Raw genomic sequence first — 26,642 nt, 5'->3', positions numbered from 1 at the left:
ATAGTGTTAAGTATTCACAGAGCGTCGGTGACGCTCAAACAGCTTTTAAGTTAATAAGGTTACACTGTGTTGCATCTACACCCTATCTCTACACTAAGGTTTTACTGCATATTACATTATTTATGGTTTAGATATAAAGGTTTAACATTGTGAGCGTCTGCGCCGCTGGTGATCTCCTCGTGGTCCCGAGCGTCCGCTACGCTATAGCGAACCATTACGTTAGTCGGCAGCCAACAGCGTGCCTGCCTGTGATCTCTTGGCCGTGAGCGAACGTGACGCTTGAGCGTCTCGACCTCGGCTAAGCGATTGCTACGCAACGTGCGTACCCTTACGGTACTCCATACGTCAGTAGCGTACAGTGTTCTTAGGCCTCTTAAAGGGTTTTAAATAAGATAAATATTTAGCTTTATCAATTGGCGGCTCGTCCTGTCCTTCACATATCTCTGCTAGGTAATTACAGCAGACATTATCCAGCAGCAAAGGGCGGGAGGTCATATTCCTCGTAGTGCTGTTTGGATAAGCGTCTGCTTCGCTTAGTAAAGGGTGCTGAAGGAATCCGGAACCGGAGGTAAGAACAACACGCTAGTGTCTTTTAAAACTGTTTATTTCTGTCTTGCGTACACACGCACATATCTGCATTTCTTTTTCATTCGTGTATTTTCATATCACTCTCCTGTTTGCCATTTTATAATTGATAAAACGTGCTAAGAGAGATTTGTCGCTATTTCATAGTTAAAGTGTAAATATAATATATAAAGGGATAAAGTGTAAAGCCCACACGCAACTCTACCTAAGGTATAAGGAGAGATTGGTGTGTTGCGCGGTAGACGATCGAGGATCATCTACATTGATAAAACGTGTTAGTTGTGTTACGGTGGATATTTGCTTTGCGTACACGTGTCTCTAACAAAGGGTGAGACTCGCGTACGCAACTCAAAGGCCGATGCACGCAGCGTAAATTACGCAACGGAGCGTCCGGGTACGCCCACGTAACTCAAATCACACGATAGTGTTATTGCAACAGGCGGAAAGGTGGCAACGTGGTAAGTAGCGCAAGTCTATTTTAGTGTCCGAAATTTAGATTAACAGATCCTTCTCCAAATTCACAACACATCTGGTCTAAAGAAAATTTCTGCGCAGAAATAGAAATAGAAACAAAAGTGTACATGTGATGAGTGAGTGTTTTTAAGTTTATACAATTTTTGAGGTTGAACCACAAGAAGTCGAGTTCTCGCAGAGGTACATACATGTAAGTGACGTGCATGGTGGCTAGGGAGGCATCTCTGGTTAAACATAAAATTTGAGCAGTAGAGTATAGTAGACCAGGAGGTCATACTACAGACCAGGAGGTCCAGGTACAGCAGACTAAGAAGTCTGCCATAAATAAGAGAAAAGGGCACAACCCAGGGGGTTGGTGCAAAACCCATATAGGCCAATAAAGCTCTGGCTGAAGGAATTCGCAGCCGAAATTTTCGATTCCACTGGTCGCTCAGCACATAAGATTAGTTGCTTATGTGCTGAACGATTGTACCGCACGTAATTGTGTACATTAGTTAATCTGACCAGTACCATTTGTGTACGAACCCGGTCATAAAACTATTTGTACACTCTGATGTGATTTGTGTAATTTTTTATTTTCTGAAGGGAAGTTCGCTGGTCACTCAGGAATTGTCCAACAACCAATAGTTACTGGAAAGAGTAAGTGTTCTGCGGATATCCCTCGCATGTTCCAGTAAATAGAGGTTCATAGGGGCCCTGGGTCGAGTACGCCAGCACTAAGGCAGTGTGTGGGTCGTATTGGTCGGCGTGGGCGAGTGAGTGGGGTACTCGGTAAACCGCCACCGTCAGCCTATCGTGAACATTTTGGTTTTTGTAAGGGTTCGCTGAAGACCCTGATTGAAGGTCAGAGGTGGTGAAAGCAACGCCTGCAAGTTATGGGGGCCAATTGTTCAGGAAGGGGGCGATCAACCTCGGTTCGGGTTGATTCAGTAAACCGACCAGTCGGGTCGGCAAGGTACGTAATGTGTGAAAAATATGGTTCACATACAGAAGTTTTATGTGATGAATGGGAGAGAATGACAGTGCATGACGGGGAGAAATTCCCAAGAGTAGGTAGCTTTAGCCCAGAAGTGTTGCAAAATTTAAGGAGGAGGATATGTCTCATTAAATCAACAAAGAGACGAATCCAACATTATGATTATTTGCAGTTATGGCAACAGGAGGGTGAAATACAGAGAGGATTGGCTCTGGCGGCGGGATCTAATCCTATCAAGAAATTGATAGCGACGGCCCCGCCGCCACCATACATATCAGGAGAGAAATTGGTTGCGGAGAATGACGCATTAGGGTGTAACAAACAAACACTTAGCAACTGTGTAAATGTTAATAAGTTAACAAATGCAAGTATTAACCCGTGCAAGTTGTACCCTGTTTTGAACTTTCCCCAGGAGTGTGATCAAGAGGACGAATCAGCAACAATATCGGCGCTCTCTCTAGCAGCCACCATAGCAGAGACAACAGTAGGCACGGCTCCACCCACGAGATTAGTAACAAAAGCCCCTAGCGGAGGGATAGGTGAGGTCGTATCTACAGGTAAGTACGGCACCATACACTATGCTGAAACCATTTCACCACAGGCTGTAGAATCTACACAGAATGATGTTAGTAGACTAAATCCTGTTAGGGTAATAGCAGTTCCAAATGGGAAAACTGACACAACAGGAATCACACCTGTTAGGAACATTGCCATGTACAGCCCATTTTCCCGAATGGAATTAAGAACCATAGTGTCTGAATTCCCTGACCCTAGGAAAGACTTAGTTGCTAGCCAGAAATACATCAGAGACCTAGGGAACACTTTAGAGCCCAATAACAAAGACTGGCAGGTATTGCTGAGGGCATGTTTACCCTCCAATGTTGACGCAGCTCAATTTTTAGCTGACTGTGGATTAGATCAGGATGTACCTCTTACAGATGTGTACAACAAAGATAACGTAAAAAGAATAAGTTTACAGTTAAAGGAGTATTTTCCAGCGGTAGTTAAGTGGAACAAGATTTTCTCCATTAGACAGAAAGAGTCAGAAACTGCTGCAGAATATTTTCACAGGGCATTACTAGAAATGGCAAAATACACAGGTATAGAGGACATTAAAACAAACATAAACCATCGAGAAGTAGCAGTATCTGTACTAATGGATGGTTTAAAAGAGACATTAAAGACAAGGGTACAGACCACGCAACCATGTTGGCGAGGTCTGTCGGTGGCTACTTTGAGAGATGCTGCTATTGATCACGACCGGAATATCACCCGACACAGGGAGTCACAAGGTGATAAGTTTATGGCCGTAAGTATACAGGCCCTGACCACAAGGCAGCCTTTGTATAAATCACCAAACCCTGTGGGTAAGTCAAATGTGGTAACTTGTTTTTCTTGTCATAGACAGGGACACATGGCACGAGACTGTAGAGTGAAAAATTCACAAAACTCATATCAACCCCCTAGACAACGACACGACACACGACATTGGGAACAGGGTCCGCAGAAACGGAGTTATGAGCCACATGCAGGGGAAACAAAAAGATACCCCCCGAACAGAGACTGGCAAGCCTCTGGCAGTTCCCATTTAACCCCTTCACAAGTAGTTGCTGCCAGCGGGATTCAGGGAGGTCACCATACCCAATAGGGGTGTGGCCATACCTGTAATCTGCAGCCAGTAAAATTGATTGCAAGTCTTGGGAGTGAACCTGAAATTGCAATCAATGTAGCTGGTAAATCATTAAACTTTCTTGTAGACACAGGGGCGGCCAAATCAGTGATAAATTCGACAGTGGGCATGAGAACCACTGGTAAGACAATTCCAGCCATAGGGGTAACGGGAGTAGTCCAGCACTACCCTGTTAGCAAACCAGCCGAGATTACAGTAGGGCCTTTACATACCAAGCATTCCTTTTTGCTGGCGGCATCGGCACCGACTAATCTCCTGGGAAGAGACTTATTGTGTAAAATGGGGTGCGTCATCTATTGTACTCCTGAAGGTGTATTCTTGGACATACCTGAGAATCACGCTCAGGAAGTGCAAGACATGTTAGACTCCCCATCAAAATTAAGGTCACATACCATTATGACAAATAGGACCCCATCCCAAGTAGAAGAAATGACATCCCAGATACCAGAGTCACTTTGGACTAAAGATGGACAAGACACTGGATTGATGGCAAACGTAGCTCCAGTAGTTGTGCAAGTAAAAGATGGTAGGATAGCTCCAAAAATCCCACAGTACCCTCTGAAGCCAGAGGTGGAGTTAGGAGTTTACCCAGTAATAGAGCGCTTGCTACAACAGGGCATTCTGGTAAGAACGTCCAGCACTGCCAATAGTCCCATCTTCCCTGTGAAAAAGAGTGGGGGGAGGGGTTACCGGCTAGTGCAGGATCTAAGGGGGATTAACAAAATAGTTGAGAGTCAGTTCCCCGTAGTGCCAAATCCAGCTGTCATCCTTATGCAAATCCCTCCCACTGCGAAATTTTTCACTGTTATTGACCTCTGCTCCGCTTTCTTTTCGGTACCTCTGCACCCTGACAGCCAATATTTGTTTGCATTCACATACAGAGGAGTCCAATACACATGGACTCGATTACCACAAGGTTTCATAGACAGTCCAAGTATATTTTCCCAGGCTTTGCATGATTGTTTACAGTCTTTCCAACCAGAGAGTGGATCAGTATTAATACAGTACGTGGATGATCTACTACTGTGTTCTGATTCATTGGAAGCATCCCTGAAGGATACGAAACAGCTCCTGTTTCATCTTTCAGACACAGGACACAAGGTTTCCAAAGACAAGTTGCAATTATGCCAAACTAAGGTAAAATATTTGGGACACTGTCTAACACAAGGACTGAGACACCTGACCGCTGATAGAATTCAAGCAATTAGAGACATGACTCTGCCACAAACCCAGCAACAGATCAGAACATTTTTAGGAATGTGTGGGTATTGCCGTAACTGGATCCCAGGATTTTCCATTCTAGCATTACCTTTGCAGGAGATGGTTTCCTCAAACAAACCTGATCGGATTTCGCATACAGACGAGTCCGAGATGGCATTTGAGAGACTTAAACAGTGCCTAACGCAGGCACCAGCATTAGGTATGCCAGACTATGGGAAACCCTTTGAGCTGTACGGAACAGAAAGTGCTGGTTGCGCGGCAGGCGTCTTAACCCAAAAGCACGGTGATGCCAGCAGGCCAGTAGCATACTACAGCGCTCAGCTAGATACGGTAGCGCGATCCCTCCCCACATGCTTGCGAAGCGTTGCTGCGATAGCATTGCTAGTAACGAAAAGCGAAGATGTAGTGCTAGGTCACAACCTCACAATTCATACCCCACATGCAGTGTCAGCCTTGCTTAATTCTGCCCAAACCAGGCACGTCTCATCAGCGCGGTTTACAAGATGGGAATTGGCACTAATGGCCCCCGTAAACATCACCATAAGGAGATGCAGTGCATTAAATCCTGCAACATATCTCCCAGGTGTGCCTGGACAGGCACAAAGGGTGGAGGATGAGAGTGGTGGGGAAGGAGAATTTAATACAAAGGAGGACACACATGATTGTATGGAATATTTGACCCAAAATTTTACCGCAAGGCCTGACATCAGTGACAACCCACTGGAAGATGTAGATCTAACTTTCTACACGGACGGTAGTTGTCACAGACAGTCAGACTCGGGAGACTTGTGTACTGGATACGCAGTCGTAGATGACCAAGGCACCATAGAAGCGGAACCGCTAGGCCCACCTCACTCAGCCCAGGTTGCTGAACTGATCGCCCTAACCAGAGCATGTGAATTGGCTAAGGGCAAATCAGCCAATATCTACACCGATTCTAGATACGCATTCGGGGTAGTCCATGATTTCGGAGCCCTATGGCGCCTCAGAAATTTCATGACGGCAGCTGGTACACCGGTAGCGCATGCAGCTCACATCAAAAGGCTTCTAACAGCGATACAGGAACCCGACAGAGTGGCTGTTATCAAGTGTAAAGCACACACATATAGCCAAGACCCAGTATCACTTGGTAACAGCCGAGCAGACGAAGCAGCTAAGTTAGCAGCTGGGACCCCCAGACAGACAGACACCACACAACTGATGGTATTTAATACCATCAACACACAGAAGTTCTGTGAGATGCAAAATTTGTGTTCCACACAGGAAAAGGCAGCCTGGAAGGCAAAGGGATATGGCCAGGAGTCCTCAGGACTCTGGACGGATGGACAAGGTAAACCGGTGGCCCCCAGAGCATATCTCCCATGTTTAGCTGAGGCAGCTCACGGGCTGACTCATCTGGGCAAGGAAGGAATGTGCAAGTTGGTAAGAGCATATTGGTGCGCCCCAGGATTTTCATCTCATGCAAGTAAGAGAGCAATGTCATGCCTTACATGCTTGAGAAAGAATATCGGAAAGGCAATACCAACAGAACCATCTCATATCCCACCTACAGGCGGTCCTTTTCAGGTAATACAGATTGACTTTATTCAATTACCCCCTTGTCGAAATTTGTTTGTATAGATGTATTCTCAAATTGGGTCGAAGCATTTCCTGCGGCCACAAATACCGCTATGTTTACTGCTAAGAAAATTGTGCAGGAATTTGTATGTAGATATGGTATCCCTAGAATAATTGAAAGTGATAGGGGTACCCATTTTACAGGTGATGTCTTTCAAGGAATGTGTAAGTTGATGGGAATTGATAGCAAGCTGCACACTCCATACCGTCCACAGGCGAGTGCGAAGGTGGAAAGAGTGAACAGCACTATTAAAAATAAACTGAGCAAAGTTATGGCAGAAACAGGATTGACATGGCCAGAAGCTCTACCCATTGTACTGTACAGCATCAGAACCACTCCCAGGTCCCCTCTTAATCTGTCTCCCTTTGAAATCTTGTTTGGTCGACAACCGCATGTTATGATTAACCCTCAGGATGATTTGAAGTGTAACAATGAAGTGACTGTAAAGTACTTGATTAACATGAGTAAACAGCTAAGGAATCAAAATGATAATTTGAAGTTGGTGATTCCTGATTTACCAGATAGTAATTGTCATGACATTGAACCTGGGGATTATGTAATGATACGGAATTTTCTACGCTCAGGTTGCCTTATTGACAGATGGGAAGGACCATACCAAGTCTTATTGATTAGCACTACAGCATTGAAAGTTGCCGAGAGAGAGACTTGGGTTCATTCGTCCCATTGTAAGAAAGTTGCTGATCCAGAGAGGTCCCGTGATAAGGAACAGACGGTAGAGGAAGTTGTATCACTGGAGTGTCTGTTCCAGGAGGACGGAGGCGGCACCTGAGCATTGAGAATCACAAGATCAAAAGCAGTTGTCGATTCCCTGTTCCCTTTTATTGTTTTTCTCCACTTCCCATCCCCCCTCCCTCAAATTATTTTTCCCTCTTCTCATTCTTCTTCGTTTCCTCCTATAAGATGGACTTGCCCCAAGAGACTGTGATCCGGATTTTCCTGTTGACCATGATGTTGACCAGAGCAGTCTGTTCCGGCGAGAGTACCATGGAGGTCGAGAGAGGTTCTGGAATGGGTTCTGATGACAGAGATGGAGGCGTAGTTTTCCGAGAACAACATAATCAACAAGCAAAGGCGAGTTTCAGAAAACGATCCGATAGCATTGACCATAGAAGGAATTGTGAAGGATTGTTAGCTGAAGAAAACTGTATCTGTAGGCTCTGTGACAATGTAGTTGAGGATGGGTGCATCAAGAAATGCCAATCCAGTTTTAATATCCACATGGACCGGCATCCCTTGAGTGACTATCACTCCTTAGTGGGTAGTGTGCTAAATCAAACAGATTGTTGGGTATGCTCTCAAGTACCTCAAGGTCATAGCAAATCAGGACTAGTACCATTTCCTTTAACGATAGGGGAGGTACTTGAGCTAAGTGGTGGGAGGCCGGTGGACAGGAGGTTTAATATCTCCAGTCCTCCTAGTTTGAAGCTCCACCAATATCATGTGGATAGATCCCTCATATGTTTTAACATTTCCAATCCCCGAAAGCCGGGAAATTGGGAAGTGTCATGGAGTAACCAAACCATGACCTTTTCATATAGAGCAGATAGAATGCCGACAGATACAGAACTTATACGCCACATAGCCAGTAGAGGAAAATCTTTCCGATATAGGTATACCCTAGGAAATAGGATTACGAGAGTTGGAGAGGTATCACCAGGATACTGTGCACATATCGTACAAGCTGATACGTGTACTAGACAGATGGGAGAATTAGGGTTAGGAGATTTCACATGGAAGATGTGTAATATGGTTATGTCCTACTCCGTCCCATATGTTCTCCCCGATGATGCATATTTCATATGCGGGAGGAAGGCGTATAAGTGGCTTGCCCCAAACTCTGAAGGATTGTGTTATATTGGAAAAGTATTGCCTGAAGTAATGACTGTATCACATGCCAAAATGAAAGATATACACCGTGTTGCCCAAGCTCCTTATACTCACACCCATTACGAGCACGTAGTTAAACGGCACCTGATAGAAAGAACAGAGCATCCGGCCTCTGACATGATTCATGAATCCACCGGGATTCGGTTTCTAATCGCGTTAGACATCACTCGCACCGCCAGAGGAGTGTTGAATTATAAATACATATCTGCGCTCGCAAATTTGTTAGACAATATCACAGAAATGTATGATGACACGTTTAGGTATACTGGAAGAGAACTTCAAGCTTATAAAACAGAACTGGTTCAGCATAGAATGATTCTCAATTATCTCACGGCAGTGACAGGTGGATATTGTGTCACACTGGCAACGCAGTACGGCGTGAAATGTTGCACATATATTACAAATAGTACCGAGGACCCGGTCGAGGTCATAGACCAAAAGATGGACGATATTCTCCAACTGAAGTGGGAATTTCGCAGGAGACACAATCTCACTCTTGCTGCTGTAGGTAATGAGCTGACTGGTTGGGTGTCATGGTTGAACCCGCGAAATTGGTTCTCTGGTTTAGGAGAATGGGCTCAAGGAGTCATAATGGATGTTGGGAAGTTTCTCCTATGTATCTTAGGTGTTATCATAACGATTGGCTTGATATTTAGATGCGGTCAGGCTTTAACAAAGTGTAAACGAAGTACCAGGGTGATGAGTTTAAGGAGTGAGGAAATTGTAATTCCAATGGATTTGATTTATGACCCAAATGTAGAAACAATGATGTGATGAAAATGCGATTTCTACGGTCCGTTTCTTTCACCTGTTTTTCCGTTTTCTCCAAGGTAAAAAGACCCACTTGGACGAGGAATTTGATGATCCTGTATACAGACAACTGATGGATTAAAGAAGAAGTTTTGACAACCTTATACACAGATATTTGATGAACTTTGCCATAGACCCCCAGTTTCCCTAGAAATTTTAAAATTACGCTAGCCCAACACTTTTGTAAGTCTATGGACATTGACAAAGCTTTTTGCCCACACGCCTTTTGGCAAAAGCACAAAGAAGACTGCATTCAACAGACACCGAACAAGACTTCAACCGACAAATGTTCATTTACCTGACATAGAATACCACTGCATTTACCGTAATTATGTCTTTTCTTCATCTCTACAACCTTCAGGTAATTACACACATAGTCGATAGGGAATACAGGCACAGATATCAGCAATCACATATTCCCCCATTCATGTATCATCAACTAAAATGTGCTCCCCATTTTGTTACAACCACAGCCGAAAAGAGCTCGGTAAAGTTTGACAGCCCATCCACAGACCCGTACCACGGGATAAGAAGGAATTCAAATGTATACTTCGCAATGCCTCGAAGCTTGATTTAAAACACGTACGGCACGATGATACATGACCCCCAAACACGGATTCATACACACATGCTTCTGCTATCTCACTAGGTCATACCCTTTTCCTACCTTCTCCTCTCCTCCCCTACCCAACCATGTAAATGTATTAACCCCTGACATATATTTTTCTCTTATTTGAAATGTTTTAGGAAGTGGCAGTTATTGTTGACTGCCAAAGGGTGGACTGTCAAAGTAAGAAAAATATCACGATGCACACTGCCATATTTGCACCTCATACAGGTCCGCGCTGCGCATGCGTGCGCTCTCCCGTGCGTGCGCATACTCGCTGTTGCGGGCACCCGCGGGCGCGCGGTATGTGCATTTACGGTAGAGTTCATGTGTTCGTAGCGTGCGACTCAATCGTTACATATTTCCACTATATAATGTATTTTGTAGATCATGGTCCCTTTGATAGATTCTGAAAGTTTGGTTAATGTAGCATGTTCGTGGACAGAGAAATCCCTCTTTGTTTGATACGAAGGGTCAGACAGGAGTAATACTGTGGTGTTTAGTATCCATCGGAAGAGTATTTAATTAGCAATATTCCGGTGTTGGTTTGAAGCGGATTAATCGCTCGTGCGAATAGTTATGGACATAAGAAGTTTATGTCCATTTACTATTATTTGCACTTACTTATCCATGCGGCGGGAAACCTAGTTTCCCACCCACCTGAGCAGTTGGAAATCGTCACAGCCCACCTGTATGAATCAACCTATGACCTTTTGTTATAATGCGAGGAGGAATTCCTGTGTCCAATGAACAATGAGATTGTAGGGACCATTGAATTGTATTGTGTGTGGGGCATAAATAGACAAGCCGATCACATCCAGCTCACTCTTCAACGGTTCTCATTGCTGAAAATCGGGAGCTGGATGTCCAGAGGCGCATGCGATCGTTCCCCTTGTGCGTAAGTTTTCTCCGCAATCATATTGTCTTTCTTGTTATTATGGGCCATATCTCTCTCTCTCTCTCTTCTCTTTCTCTCGTATTCTCTTAAACGTAATAGTATTGTATTGTATTTCATGTGTAGTTACCTGGTTAGTTAGTCTATGTTATATTGTAGTGTGTGACTTGTATTGTATTATTCTTTTTGCAAGTATAACATTCATATAAGGCGTTAGACCCTAAGCACGGTATCTGTGTATTTCTTATAGTGTTAAGTATTCACAGAGCGTCGGTGACGCTCAAACAGCTTTTAAGTTAATAAGGTTACACTGTGTTGCATCTACACCCTATCTCTACACTAAGGTTTTACTGCATATTACATTATTTATGGTTTAGATATAAAGGTTTAACATTGTGAGCGTCTGCGCCGCTGGTGATCTCCTCGTGGTCCCGAGCGTCCGCTACGCTATAGCGAACCATTACGTTAGTCGGCAGCCAACAGCGTGCCTGCCTGTGATCTCTTGGCCGTGAGCGAACGTGACGCTTGAGCGTCTCGACCTCGGCTAAGCGATTGCTACGCAACGTGCGTACCCTTACGGTACTCCATACGTCAGTAGCGTACAGTGTTCTTAGGCCTCTTAAAGGGTTTTAAATAAGATAAATATTTAGCTTTATCAGACGACACAGTAGTGCCCTTTCTATTTGCAACGCCACATAGTAGAGCACCTTATACACATAATGCCACACATTAGTAATGCATTTATACACAATTCCACACAGTAATGCCCCTTACACATATGAGACACATTAATGTCCTTATAAACATAATGCACCTTACACATTATGACAACCTTTATTAATGCCCTTTTACACATAATGTCCCTTACACACATGCCGCACATTATTAATGCCCTTATACACATAATGACACACATAGTGCCCCCTACACATTTGCTGCACATTATAAGTGCCCCTATACACATAATGACACACATACATTAGTACCCTGTTACACATATGCCGCACATTATTAATGCCCTTATACACATAATGACACACATAGTGGCCCTTTACACATATGTTGCACATTATTAATGCATTTTTACATGACACACATAATGCTCCTTACACATATTCTGAACACTACTGCACAACCAACCCACTCACATGCACACAGCACTCACACTTCCACTAACACTGTGACCTCTGCCTCTACTTGGATACAGATGTGTCCTCACAAATCTTGCATCAATGCTAACGTCGGGCACTTTTTTTTATGAAAATGCATCTTATTTGCATTGCTATGTGGCTATGATGCACAAGCAGCTTCTGCTGATTAAACTGATATGCAGCATGCCAATATACTGTGTGAGACTGTGGCTGTATCTGCATATGAAATGCTACATACAGAATATAGGCATGTCGCATATCATTTTAATCAGCAGAAGTTGATGATGCTCCTAGGCATATCAAATGCCCTAGGCAATTGCCTAGTTTGCTTATGCCTATGGCCGGCTCTGCACACATGAAAATGCAGACACAGTTTCCCCCAGAGTACCTTCAGAGAGACACAGAGTATAAGGAGCCAGCCACACAGTGATCTGCAGGGAGAAAAGGGCACTGGTGAGTGCTGGATCCGCTCTGAGGAAGAAGCTCCGCCCCCTGTAATGGCGCGTCTTCCTGCACTTAGAGATTATACTGGCCTGAGGTAATTTCTGCAGCAAACAGTGGGTTAGACCTTGTAAGCTATACATGACCAGTGTAGGGTATTGCGCTGGCCCAGGGCGCCCCTCACAGCGCCGCACTACAAGTACCGCTGAGCCCTCCGGAGTGCAGCCTGTCAGAGCTGCACTCCTACCCTTGTGCCGCCATTTCCCGCCGGTGACCCGCTTACCGGGGCAACGGCGTCATACTCACCACTCCATCTTCTGGCTCTGTTAGGGGGTAGCGGCCATGCTGCGGGAGTGAGCGGTCGCCTCGTGGGCTTGCGATCAGCACCCTCAGGAGCTCAGTGTCCTGTCAGCGGAGACAGAGAACCATTAACCCCTAGGGTTGGTTCCTACTCCCCCCCCTAAGTCCCACAAAGCAAGGAGGTTGTTGCCAGCAACCTCCCTGTACCTAACTGTTAAAAAATAATAAAACTAGAAAAACTCCTAGGAGCTCCCCTAGCTGTGACCGGCTCCACCGGGCATATTTTCTAAACTGAGCCTGGTAGGAGGGGAATAGAGGGAGGAGCCAGCCCACACTATTAAACTTTTAAAATGCCCTTGGCTCCCAAGGGACCCATCTATACCCCATGGTACTAATGTGGACCTCAGCATCCTCTAGGACGTAAGAGAAAATGGGTAAACTGTTCTGTCCGGCAAACCTTTGCCCAGGTGAAAACGGGAACATGAGCTAGATCTAGATCACAATAAGACTCACCTCTAGTCTCCAAACCTTTAAACGTTTCCTGAAAACTCACCTCTTCAGACAATCCTATCAAATTCCAGACCCACCCACATAACCTTCAATGCTTCCCTAACTAATTACAGCCTCTCTGTACAGTACACATAACGTCACATATTTTGTCTTTCTTTACTCTCACACCGTCCTGACCCTTTGCCAACATTGCTGGGTGATCATATCATACAACCCATTAAGAAGCTAGCAAACTGGTGGACCATTATGCAATAGGTAGCATCTATCCTTGTGTATCATTGTCTATTTCCCTATAGATTGTAAGCTTGCGAGCAGGGCCGGCCCGCCCGTTACGCGGGAAATGCGGCCGAGTAAGGCGCCACAGTGAGCAGGGCGCCGCCGCCGGCAGCCTGGAGTGGATTATGGCTACCCGGAAGCGGAAGCTCAAGCTGCATACACACATAGCTTTCCAGTGGCGGCTCCTGGCAGAGACCAGCGTGAGAAGCGCCAGCTGGTGAGGGGGACTGTGTGATGGTGAGTGATAGGCCGGTTGGGTCGCCATGCAGCTGGTCATAGTTGTAAGCATAGGCGTGCGCACGGGGGCACAGGCATGCCCTAATGTCCAGCACCCCCACACGCCACACCTGCTGCTCAGTCCTTCCTGACTCCTATCCCGCTCTGCCAGTAGCAGGACGCGCAGCTGGAGGAGCTCTCAGCTCAGGCAGTCTGGGCAGCGGGCTTCTCTCTTACACCGTACTGCATCAGCTGCCACCGCGTCTCTGCAGTTATCGAGGGGGGTAAGCAGAGATGCAGCGGTTGATGCAGTACGGTGTAAGAGAGAAGCCCACTGCCCAGACTGCCTGAGCTGAGAGCTCCTCCAGCTGCGCGTCCCACAAGGTCAGCAAGCATACCGGTAAATCTGCTACTGGCAGCGCGGATTTACCGATACAGAGTTTAAGATGCAGGAGGAGGGGCTCCTGCATCTCTGATTTCCCTCCCTCCTCCCGGCTGCAGCAGTGACCCCACCGGAGACTACTTCCCACCAAAGCGCCTGACTGGAAGGTCCACGGAGCCTCCTCTCAACTTCCAGGTAAACTGCTCTCCCACTCCCTCCCTCCAATGCCCCTCTATCTCCCCCCATACCCCCTCCCTCCAATGCCCCCCTCTCTCTCCCCCCCCATGCCTCTCTCTCTCCCCATGCCCCCCCCTCTCCATGCCCCTCTCCCCATGCCCCCTCACCCTTCATGCCTGGCGCAATCTGTGTAACGTGCTCTACCTGGCGCAGTCTGTGTAACGTGCTCTACCTGGCGCAATCTGTGTAACGTGTTCTACCTGGCGCAATCTGTGTAACGTGCTCTACCTGCCGCAATCTGTATAACGTGCTCTACCTGGCGCAATCTGTGTAACGTGCTCTACCTGGCGCAATCTGTGTAACGTGCTCTACCTGGCGCAATCTGTGTAACGTGCTCTACCTGGTGCAATGTGTATATAACATGCTCTACCTGTGTGGTGTAATGTGAATTGGTACTGTTATGTGGCCGTGCTCTTTCCCCATGAAGCCACGCCCCTAAATTTTGGGTGCGCGCCTTCGCCGCGCACTGTTCTTGGTTTAATGTATGGCAGGGGGAGCACCAATATACTTTCTGCCAAAGGGCACTGAAATGTCTAGTTACAGCTCTGGGGCAGAGTGTCCTGTATGCTACACAGCCCAGCAGCACTGTCACCTCCTCCTCCCCCTCGCAATACTTTTGTAGTGTCCAAATCAAGTCTGTTTTTAGATTTGAATAATTAATAAGATTAATATGAACCTTCATTCCGATGGGACCCAGAAAAGGACAGATAGGACCCCAAATTTTAAAAGTGAGGGGTCCGTGGGATCCACTTTTTTGGGGGGGCTCAGCGCGATCACTGCACCCTTTTTAAAATTTGATCCCATGAAGGGGTGCCAAAGTCTAAACTCGCTTACCAAAAAAATTAAGCTCAGGCCGGCCCTGCTTGCGAGCAGGGCCTTCCTACCTCTATGTCTGTCTGTTTTTACCCAGTTTTGTTCTATAACTGTTGTTCTAATTGTAAAGCGCAACGGAATATGCTGCGCTATATAAGAAAGTGGTAATAATAAATAATAAATAAATAATAAAATAATAAATCTGATTTTTGTTATAGCTTATGTGATGAACAAATGTTTATCTTGCTGAACATACTGTATCTCACATTTGTTTTTTGGGGGGCCTTCTAAGTATCCTTTATGTTTCTTGTGCATTAATGGCCCTGTTAAGTTACTCCTGAGCCCCATTATAATTTGACTACACTTAAGGGGAGGGGAGTACACACGGAGAGATCCGTTCTTAAAATTTTAGCAATCTGACTAGATTGCTTAGATTTTAAGCATGGATCTCCCGTGTGTATGCCCCCCAGCTATAGCGATGCGCGGCCCCGATGCTGGGTGAAATGAGCCCCCCGCAGCCCCCCTTCGCTCAGCACACATCACGCTGTGCTGAGTGGGGGGAGAGATGTGTGCTGAGCCGCGGTCTGTGACAGGTCGCTCAGCACACATCTCTCTGGTGTGTACTGGCCTTTACAACCAGTGGCGGATCCAGGGGGGGGGCACCAAGGCACGTGCCCCCCCTGTCGTTTAGAAGAAGATTTTTTTTTAATTGATAGTGCTGTGCACGACACTGTAAGGGAAAATGGGACGCGGCGGCGGCCCCCTGCAGTACGGGGGGAGATGGTGCAGTCCTGTTGCTAGACTGCACTGAAGTCCCCCTCTGTCCGGTCCGCGTCCTGCTGCTGAGTGCCGTCCTGACACCCGTGCTGCTGCCAGCTGCTGTGCGGCGCTGGCAGCATGAAAAGCCCACTCCCCCCCACCCCTCACCTGTGTGTCAGTGGCTCGGTACATATCAAAGGAGGGGGCGGAGCTACACGTACCAGAATGGGCGGGGCTAAATGGGACAGAAGGGGCGGAGCTACATGGACCAGGCTGCTGCAGTGCTGTACTGAGGGAGACAGTGGCTTAGGTAAGTGGTGGGTGACAGAGAAATGTGTGTGTGTGTGTATATATGGTGGGTGTGTATGTGTGTGTCTATGTGTGTGAATTGTGTGTGTGCGCACACGTTTTATGGACGCTACTACTGGGGGGGTGCATTACGTGTAAGGACGCAACTACAGGGGGGCATTACATATAATGACGCTACCACTACTGGGGGGGCATTACGTATAACGACTTGACTACTACTGGGGGGGCATCACATGTAAGGACGCTACTACTACTGGGGGGGCCATTACGTGTAAGGACGCTACTACTACTGGGGGGGCATTACGTATAAGGACGCTACTAAAGGGGGGGCATTAAGTATAACGCTACTACTACTGGCGGGCGTTACATGTAAGGACGCTACTACTACTGGGAGGCATTACGTATAAGGACGCTACTACTACTGGGGAGGCATTATGTATAAGGACGCTAATACTACTTGGGGGTGCATTATGCATAAGGACGCTACTATTACGGGTGGGGCATTACGTATAAGATAAATAAGATTGTGCTACATTTTGGCGTAAATTTAAATGGGGGTACTATTGTGTTGCCATGCCCCTTACTTGTGAGACCACACCCCTTTTCCCGGCGCCGCCAAAGGATTATGGGAGGGCGCAAATTTATAGTTTGCAGGGGGGCGCCGAACACCCTAGCACCGGCCCTGCGGCAGCCAGATCTCCATATCTGACATCAGGTAAAGGTCCGCTCCCCATCCTACCCCTGGTACCTTCCGTCCACTCTTCTCAATGCCAGTACCAGGGAACAGTTTCCATAGCAGGGGGCCATCAACAGTGTTAGTGTGGGGGTACAGGGGTGGTATATCAGTGGGTAGGGGTAATTCTTTGTGTTCCCCCCACCAGCCCACTGCGCCCATCGATGTCATTGCCCCCCCACCTAGAACCTACCTGCCAGTTCAGTCACAGGGATCCCCCTGCCCCCTTCCCATCCTGCCTAGCGTCCCCCACCATCTCACTGGCCCCCCTCCCATCCCAATGTCTCCGACCCTACCAGCCCTGGGTATTCCCTCCCTTATTAAGCCCAGTGTACCCCCTTCTCCAACATAGTGCCACCCCTTCCCACCATGTCAGTGCCTATTTCCCATTCAGCCCAGTGCCCCCCTATATATCATCCACTGCCTCTCCCCATCAACCTCTATCTGGTGTCATCCATTGTCTCTCCCTGTCACCCTTTTAATGTCACCCACTACCTTTCCCTGTCTCCTACTGCCTCTGCCGTCACCTTCTCCCTCTCATCATCCACTTCCTCTCCCTGTCACCCTCTCCTTTCACACACTGCCTTTCCCCTGCATCACTATCTCGACATCCGCCTCTCTCTCCTGTTACCCTCTTCAAAGCATCACCCTCTCCCTCTCCATGTCAACTTTTCCCTGTCACCCACTGTGTCTCCTTGTCTACCATTCCTGTCACCCACTAGCTCATGGATACAGCATTCCCTTTGAAGCCACGCTTATTATTGTGGGCCACACCCACTTTCCCAGGAGCGTGCTTGCCTTTGGCGCACAAAGTACCCCCCAAGTCATGGTGCCCCCCCTGTCATTTTTTTCTGGATCCGCCCATGTTTACTACCTCCTGGTTTTGGTCTCTGAGCACATTAGCTCTAAATTGGGATTGCTTATTGATCTTCTTAGCATGCACTAGTGTATTGTATTATTTCTTTTGGGAGTAAAAAGCTGTTTTGCGGCAAAAGCTGTTGCTCCCACTTTTGTTTCTTTTTTCAGAAAGTTAGAAAATGCTAGTGGAAGACGCTTTGCATCATTATGCTTTCATACTGCATGCTTTGTATATTATTACAATTTTATTGTGGATGTCCATTACATGTCCTTTATTGCTACTTGAAATGTTTGTGATTCCATTGTTTTATCTTGATCTCTGTACTCTTTTCAACATGTCTTGCGTGATGTCTTTACTATTTGTCATTTTGCATTGTGATGCTTGTGCTTCAGTAAAATAAGTAAAAAAATAAAATGAACTAGAATGAAAAAATTCCAAAAGTAATTTTTGTTTTGCGTACATGTATTTATATTCTCGGCTGGAATCATGACTAATTCACCAAGGGTCAAAAATACCAAGCCTATTCTTAAGGATGTGGATACCTCCAATGGAGCGTAGCAAGAGGTGGTTGTGCATTGACCTATGTAGGTATCTAGTGTATCTGTAGAGTATCTAGTGACGACTACATTAAAACCTTCTCTAATGATAAGATGGCATACGTTCAAGATTCCGGCTGTCGGTGTCCCGACTGCCGAAATACCGACGCCGGTATCCCAACATCTGCCAGAACGCTGCTGCCGGAATCCCGACCAGTTCAGCTTCCCGAAACTGGAATACCAGGGGGGTGTTAGGTTTAGGTACCAAGGCGGGAGGGATATGCCACGGAAAGGGGGGCGGGGGTGGGGGGGTTAGGGTGAAGCACTAAGGAGGAGGTTAGGGTTAGGCTTTGGTACCGAGGGTTCAGGAGGGGAGGTATAATACTTACCTCACCTCACCCCTGTTGGGATCGTAACCATCAGAATGCCGCCGTCAGTATTGTGACCGCCAGCATCCCGTCCCCTGGGATCATGTGCCAATCCCGATAAGATTAGGAGTATAAAATCCCAACAATACATGGGATATTTTCCTATAAAAGAAGTAATTGGGCGTTCTAGGACCAGAGTTTTAGCAGCGTAAATAATTTACCAAGAATAGTTACATGTAGAAGAATGTACGTACTGCCTGGATTTAGTTCTATTAATTTATCTTGTATCTCATATTCAAGAGACTATTACTAAAGACTATCGCCACACCTAATTTTTTGTTTTTTGTTTTTTGTAGGGGGCTGAAAAAAAGTCCAGAATCCAAGGGCTCTTAATTGTGTTATCACCACTTTCCAACCAGTGAGTTTCTTAAAGGAATGTGACTTCAGGGTGCAGTGACCAAAGGTGGGTAATCACTCTAGGAGTGCCAACGACATTCCATGAAATAAAGTTAATAGTGCTAGACACTGATGTAGAAATACAATGTGTGGTGTGTGTGAGAACTGTGTAATCCAATACATTTCTTTACATGGCACACTATGAGAATAGTCAGGAAAAACGGAGGCCAAACATGGGGACAACCATGCATATCAGTTCAGGTGAAAAAGAAATCCCAAGCAACCAGGAACAAGCTGTCCAAGTGAAATGTGCCATCCACAAGGAGGATCTGGAAACAGAAAAGGACGGGAAAGGGAAGAACAAACATAACTACTGTATAAACACAATAGAAAAAAAAAGGATTTTGGTGCTTACCAATAAATCCCTTTCTCCGATTCCACAGGGGACACAGGAGGATTTTTACAGTGGGGTATAGATGGGTGCTAACCGGAAGATGGGCATTTAAAAAATTTAGATGTGTGACTAGCTCCTCCCCCTCTATGCCCCCCCCCCTCCAAACTAGTCTTAAGAAACTGTGGGCCTAATTCTCACTGCTGCGATCGCCTCTGCCTGATTGACAGGCAGAGGCGGTCGCCGGGTGGGAGGGGGCATGCCAGTGGCATTAGAATGCCGTCAGGGGGGCACAGGCTGGACAACGCAGGCATGTCCGGACCATTGCTGGGGCAGGCCCTGGCGGCTGCATGACGTTACACGCAGCCGCTGCGACCCAAAACATGGTGGGTAGCCGCCTGCCAATAAAGCTAGGCTGCGCAGGCAGGGAGCTACTCGCTAGGTGCAAAAGCATTGCCACCGTGCAATGCTTTCGCACCTTTGCTCGGGGGGGGGGGGGGGGGGTTGGCTGGGGGTGTGGCTTGACATGTGGGGCGGACTAGCCCTGTGCTGGGCGTCCCCCCGCATGTCAGAGATTCTGATTGTAGATGTGCTAATTTTAGCACTTTTAGCACATATATGATCAGCTCTGAATCGGGCCCTGTGCCCGAGGAGAACTGGAAAAAACAATTTACAGAGGAGGTGAAACAAGAAACACATAATGCAACACAGAAATGTGTGAAACTGTAGAAAAACAGTAGCAATAACATTCAAGTCATAACAACATAAAAACAACAAGGTAGGTAGGAACAGCGCAGGTTGGCCGTCCAGTGTCCCCTCTGGAATCGGAGAAAGGGATTTATCGGTAAGTACCAAAATCCTGTTTTCTCCTTAATTAACTAGGGAACACTAGAGGATCTTTACAGTGGGGATGTCCCTGAGCTCACAATATGGGTGGGAAAGCGCAGAGAACCCTGCATTACAGCAAGGTCACATTGACAATCTGAGGCTGCAAATGTGTCAAACCTATAAAACCTGACAAAAGTATGACGGCTGAACCATGTAGCCGCCTGGCAAAGCTGAGCCATGAAAACCCCACGAGCAGCCATCCACGAGGTACCCACATAGCGTGTGGAATGCGCTGTAATGGAGGCCGGAGGCTCCCTAGTGGAAGCCACATAGGCCTGCTGGATAGTCAGACGAATCCAGCAAGCTAGAGTCTGCTTTTAAGCCGGCCATCCCGGGCCGAGCCGCATCCTACAAAACAAAGAGAGTCCATCTTCCGTAGAGAAGCCGTCTTGTCCACGTAGATTCAGAGAGCCCTGACTACATCCAGGGATCTAGAAGACTGTGAATCCTATGGAAGAACTGGGATCACAACAGGCTGATTTATATGTAAAGCCAAAACCACTTTAGAAAGGAATGACATTCTAGTACGGTTACAGAGGTCGACAGACCAGAGTTCCAATCTCAGACACTGACTTGGCCGATGCCAGGCGAGAAGCAAAACTACCTTTCAGGAATGATATTTGAACACAACTGTTTCCAAAGGTTCAAACAACGAGGATTGTACAAATGAACGAACCAGATCCATATCCCATGGATAAAGGGGGCTTGCAGTCTGAGGACCCCCTGCAAAAACGTTTGGACTTCCAGAAGTAAAGCTAATTTCAGTTCTAAGAATATGGAAAGAGCGGAGACCTGCACCTTTAAGGATCTGAGACGCAGGCCCGCAGAGAAATCTGCCTGGAGAAAAAGCAGTAGTCTCCACAATTTAAACGGTATAATAGGTGTCCCACGCTTTTCACACCAGATCACATAAGCTTTCCAAATTGTATGGTAATGTTTGGATGTGACCTCCTTTCTGGCCCAAAGCATCGTAGGGATGACTGCTGCTGGAATCCCCTTATGCCTTAGTATGGCCTTTTCAACAGCCATGCCGTCAAACGAAGCCACCTTAAGTCTGGATAGATGAAAAGACCTTGTTGTAGAAGACCCTCTTGCAGTGGCAAAGGCCACGGATCATCTACTAGCAAAAGACAGAGGCTGGAATACTACAAACAGAACCAAGACAGGGTGTTGTGCCACAGTGTCGCGAGGGCATCTACCACCACTGCCACTGGTTCCCTTGTCCGAGAGCAGTAAAACGGTTGCTTGTGATTTTGTCTGGATGCCATGAGGTCAATGTGAGGAAGATCCCACTGTCGAACTAACCATTTAAATACCTGGGGATGGAGAGCCCACTCCCGTGGGTGCACGTCCTGATGGCCTAGGTAGTCCGCATTCAAATTGTCCATGACTGGAATGAAGATTGCTGACATGGCCACGACGTATACCTCCGCCCACAAAAGGATACATCTCACTTCTTTCATTGCAGCACTGCTGCGTGTGCCGCCCTTTCGGTTTAGACTGGACTTTAATGGCCTGACCTCGCAACAGAGGTTGAGCGAGTTGCAAGGCATAAATTTCACCCTGAGTTTGTGAATATTGATGGGCAGGGTCAATTCCTGTGGAGACCAGTGGCCCTGAAACTGGTTGTTCAGATTCACCGCCCATCTCTTCAAATTGGCGTCGGTTGTGAGAAGTGTCCAATCCCACACACTGAACTTCCTGCCCTCCAACAGGTGACCAGAGTTCAGCCACCTTAGGAGAGAGAGTTCAGCCACCAGAGGAGAGGGGGACAGCGTTACTTGTTGATGTAAGAACAGGTATGATCCCGACCACTGAGAGATAAGATCCAGCCGAAATGGCCTGGAGTGAAAGTGACCATAATGGCCTCGAAAGCTGCTACCATCTTCCCGAGTAGACGAATGCACAGGTGCACTGACACTCGATGTTGTAGTATAACATAGAAGGGCGATCTCCCAGCGCTGCTATACACAATTTTGATCCGTATACTTTCTTGTTCCTCAAAGAGAAAACATATTCCATAACATATCCATTAGTAAATTCTCATGTTTCCAATAAATCTTTAAGATCCTTGCCTCTGGAGACTGACCTTTACAATGGGCCCTATGTGCATTGAAAGGTATCTTTGGGTCCTTGCTTCTATTTTGGACCTCCTACTCAAATCAATTGCTCCACAATGATCGATATATGGATATCTCCATAACACACCATGTCACATCAACTTTATAATAGGTCACCCATCTGCACCAGGCTTACCTTTATGTCAAGCCCTATATGCGCTGAAAGGTATCTTTTTGGTCCTGGCTTCTATTCTCGACCTCAGGTACCACCACACAGATGGCTCCAGGGCAATCAATAGAGCAGCAAATCACGAAAAAAAGTATTCTTTATTCCATAATTTTTTTTTAACAATATAAAATTGATAAAAGAATTAAATACATCCACAAAACACTAAAACAGAAAAAAGAAAAAACTTAAACACAGGAGGTTCCCTATGTAGGAGAAGGTGAGACCACTTCCACTGGTACCCTTTAGATGGAATGGGGAATTTTTTTTGTATCCAACCAATATAGGTTGGAATAATCCCTGCCCAAGAATAGTTGTACCAACATACGTGGTGTGGTTCAGCCTAGGGTCCTCCTGTGTAAGTCCACCAACGCGTTTCGGATAGAAAATCCTTCCTCAGGGTGTGCAGTGGAAGTGACCCCCCTGGTCCCTTTATACCCCTCTGGCTGTGTTACATATCCTCCTCAGCCAATCAGGTTCCACCATCAAAAATAATCCATGTAACATACATATACAAACTAGAACCTATAATAACATGTAATATACATATATATCATCCAAATAAGCTGCCCATATGCTGTATACATTTAAATACATCCATGAAAATTTATATTTTAACATAATTGGTTAGATAAAAAGACAGTACTGGATCAATAAGGTAACTATTGTAGATAAAATAAACAATCCCATCCAGGATAATATCTAATCCAACTCCTGTGTAGTCACATGTTCCACCAATCACGGCTGACGTTCTTCCTGTTTATATGCGTTACCATGGAGATCTCACGTCTCCGATCTCAGCCGCAAACGGATCATTCAAAAGCGTTGGTGGACTTACACAGGAGGACCCTAGGCTGAACCACACCACGTATGTTGGTACAACTATTCTTGGGCACGGATTATTCCAACCTATATTGGTTGGATAAAAAAAAAAAATTCCCCATTCCATCTAAAGGGTACCAGTGGAAGTGGTCTCACCTTCTCCTACATAGGGAACCTCCTGTGTTTAAGTTTTTTCTTTTTTCTGTTTTAGTGTTTTGTGGATGTATTTAATTCTTTTATCACTTTTATATTGTTCAAATTTTTTTTTTATGGAATAAAGAATACTTTTTTTCGTGATTTGCTGCTCTATTGATTGCCCTGGAGCCATCTGTGTGGGGGTACCTGAGGTCGAGAATAGAAGCCAGGACCAAAAAGATACCTTTCAGCGCATATAGAGCTTGACATAAAGGTAAGCCTGGTGCAGATGGGTGACCTATTATAAAGTTGATGTGACATGGTGTGTTAAGGAGATATCCATATATCGATCATTGTGGAGCAATTGATTTGAGTAGGAGGTCCAAAATAGAAGCAAGGACCCAAAGATACCTTTCAACGCACATAGGGCCCATTGTAAAGGTCAGTCTCCAGAGGCAAGGATCTTAAACATTTATTGGAAACATGAGAATTTACTAATGGATATGTTATGCAATATGTTTTCTCTTTGAGGAACAAGAAAGTACACGGATCAAAATTGTGTATAGCAGCGCTGGGAGATCGCCCTTCTTTGTTATATTTTGTCTAGAAAGGAGTGGTGCTCTTTTTTGGCGGTTTACCGAGCTGCAGCTAGGGCGCAAGTTACTATTTCACCTATTTTTTTGACTCGATGTTGTAGAACCAGCCATACCATTTCCTGAATGGAAGTTGCTTTGTCCGGTGGGAGGAAGACCTTCTGTATTGGCTGCAGATGGGACTTTTGGAAGTTCAGGATACATACATGTTGTATTAGGAGACCGCCTTTTAAAGTTCCCAGCATGTCCGCTACTCGGAAGCCGGATGTACTCACCTGCTGCCATTGCTATTCGGCTGATGGGGGACCCCAACGCGCGCCGCATGCATCTGGTCAATCCCAGAGACTGTGCCGGAGGTCCTGGTACGAGCCACAAGGAGCTGCTACAGGACCCCCACAGCTTCAACAACGCAGACAGGCAAGGATGCTGCCTGTCTGTCCTTAGTGAGAAAAATCTTCATATATATAAACTCAAGATTTTCTACCTGTTCTTCGCACGGGAGTTTCTGATTTTCACGGTTGGAAATATAAATGCGTGTTAAAAATGTGGTAAATCTATAGAGATGTAAACTTGAGACGTCTTAATGTAAGTAAATATGAATTCATAGTTCTTGGCATTCCCAGGGGAGCACCCGTAGCAGATATGGTAAAAAGTGACAGGACCATTTTTGTAGCTTATTAAATTCTACACACTGGAGATGCAATCAAATTTTGATCCAATTGTCCGTTTGGGCGTTATCTTTCGCGCAAGCCGCGCATCGGTAATGATGTCATTATGTCAACAACCTTTTCATCCCCTTAGGGGAGGTTTATTAAAATTCTAATTATGTAGTTTTCCTATTTCCCACCTGAAGAATACCTATGTTAAATTTCAGCTTCCTAACATATCGGTAAGAAAGAGAATTAGTGATGAGTGAGTGAGGGCTTTCGCATTTATATATATAGATAAATATCTGTTTTAAAAAAGCCCTGAGGAGAAGCCCTGAGTGTGACCAGCTCCCCCGGAGAGGAGCTAGTCACACTTCTAAATTTTTAAAGTGCCCAGCTCCTGTTTAGCACCCATCCATTCCATACCCCACTGTAAAGATCCTCCAATGTACCCTAGTGGATGAAGGAGAAACCAATGTTAAAAGTGACATCATGGAGGGACAAAGTTATCCAAAAACATTAAGAAAAAATGGAACGACTCCCAAGCGCTGTTCTCTCCATATACAAGTTTCCTTCTGCTGGACTCCAACCACAGGAATCCTCAAAGAGAAGAAAACGTTTGAACTGCAAATACAGTCAATTTTCAATTCCACTGTTTTGAAAAGGCAAATGGTCCATCACTGACCTGTAGGCAGAGCCCTATATTCCTATAACGGTTTCTTTTAACTCTTCACCATCAGTGTGTTCAAACCCAATACAATTACTCGTTTCATTGGTACACAGCTTACCTTTAGTCAAAGCCCTATGTTTACTGAAAGGTATCTTTTACTCCAACTCCACCGCAGACAGATGGTATAGATGTAGTCCACTCTCAATATCGCATACACCAGCAATACAATATATTTGCCATTTGGGAGGACCTTCACCGGAGGGAACATTCAATATTTTGCTCAAAAAGGGTAATGAAAATGACATTCTCATCACCCTACAATTACTAATGTGTAATGAGTGAATCTTACAATAGGTCCTTAGAATATTTTCTTTGTCATTGAAGTCAAAGAATTTAGCAATAACTGTGTGCATGTCATGACTGTTTGTTTTGTGAACCCGGAGTCTATGTGAAGTCTGTACAGGTAACTGGTGGAAGATGGGCCTAATTCAGACTGGATCGCTGCAGCAGCACCGATCGCAGTCTGAATCCCTATGTGGAGTGCGCATGCTAAAAGCATCTCAGGGCTGCGATCGGCTCTGCCTGATTGACAGGCAGAGGCAGTCGCGGGGCGGGAGGGGGCGTGCCAACGGTGCTAAAATGCCATTGGTGAAGCACGGTCCAGACAACGGAGGCTTGTCCGGAGGTGGGTGGGGGTGAGGTGACATCACACGCAGCCGCGGCGATAGCGTCTTCCAACCTTCAGTTTCCTGACTGACGGGATACCAAGAGCCGGCGTATCCTACTGATTTCGGTTCAGTGTCCACAAACTGTTTAATGCTAAAAATTGTAGAAAATTAACCTTCAGTCTGTGTGCACAAGGTGTATTTGAAACAAATGAATTTCGTGTATATATACAAAATTTATTTGATGCACAAAATTATAAAAATCTTATATAAAATTACCTTCAGGCTGTGTGTATAAGGTTTATATGAAAGAGTTGGGGCTGGGTAACCGGCAGTGGGAATCCCGGCTGTCCGCATACCGACCCTGGGATCCCGGACACAGAATGGTGGCGGTGGCGAGTGCAACAAGGCCCCTTGTAGTCTCGGTGGCTCGCTGCATTCACCACAGGTTCAATTCCGACTCTATGGGTGTCGT

The 26,642-nt window shown here is 46.0% G+C and overlaps 1 protein-coding gene across 1 annotated transcript in view; it reads left to right on the top strand.

Annotated features, from left to right (window-relative positions):
- Nucleotides 1-19,116: 19,116 nt before the first annotated feature.
- The window catches only part of LOC135049942 (uncharacterized), a 46,827-nt gene continuing 39,301 nt past the window's right edge, over nt 19,117-26,642 (top strand). Inside the window, exon 1 of the mRNA XM_063955976.1 lies at nt 19,117-19,137. The gene's annotated coding sequence lies outside the window, so the exon portion shown is untranslated. The remainder of the gene's footprint in view (nt 19,138-26,642) is intronic.

This window comes from Pseudophryne corroboree, chromosome 2 (genome assembly GCF_028390025.1).
Source record: "Pseudophryne corroboree isolate aPseCor3 chromosome 2, aPseCor3.hap2, whole genome shotgun sequence".
NCBI classification, from domain to species: Eukaryota; Metazoa; Chordata; class Amphibia; order Anura; family Myobatrachidae; genus Pseudophryne; species Pseudophryne corroboree.
The sequence above is the reverse complement of the archived record's forward strand: the minus strand, read 5'-3'. Positions and strand labels throughout refer to the sequence as shown.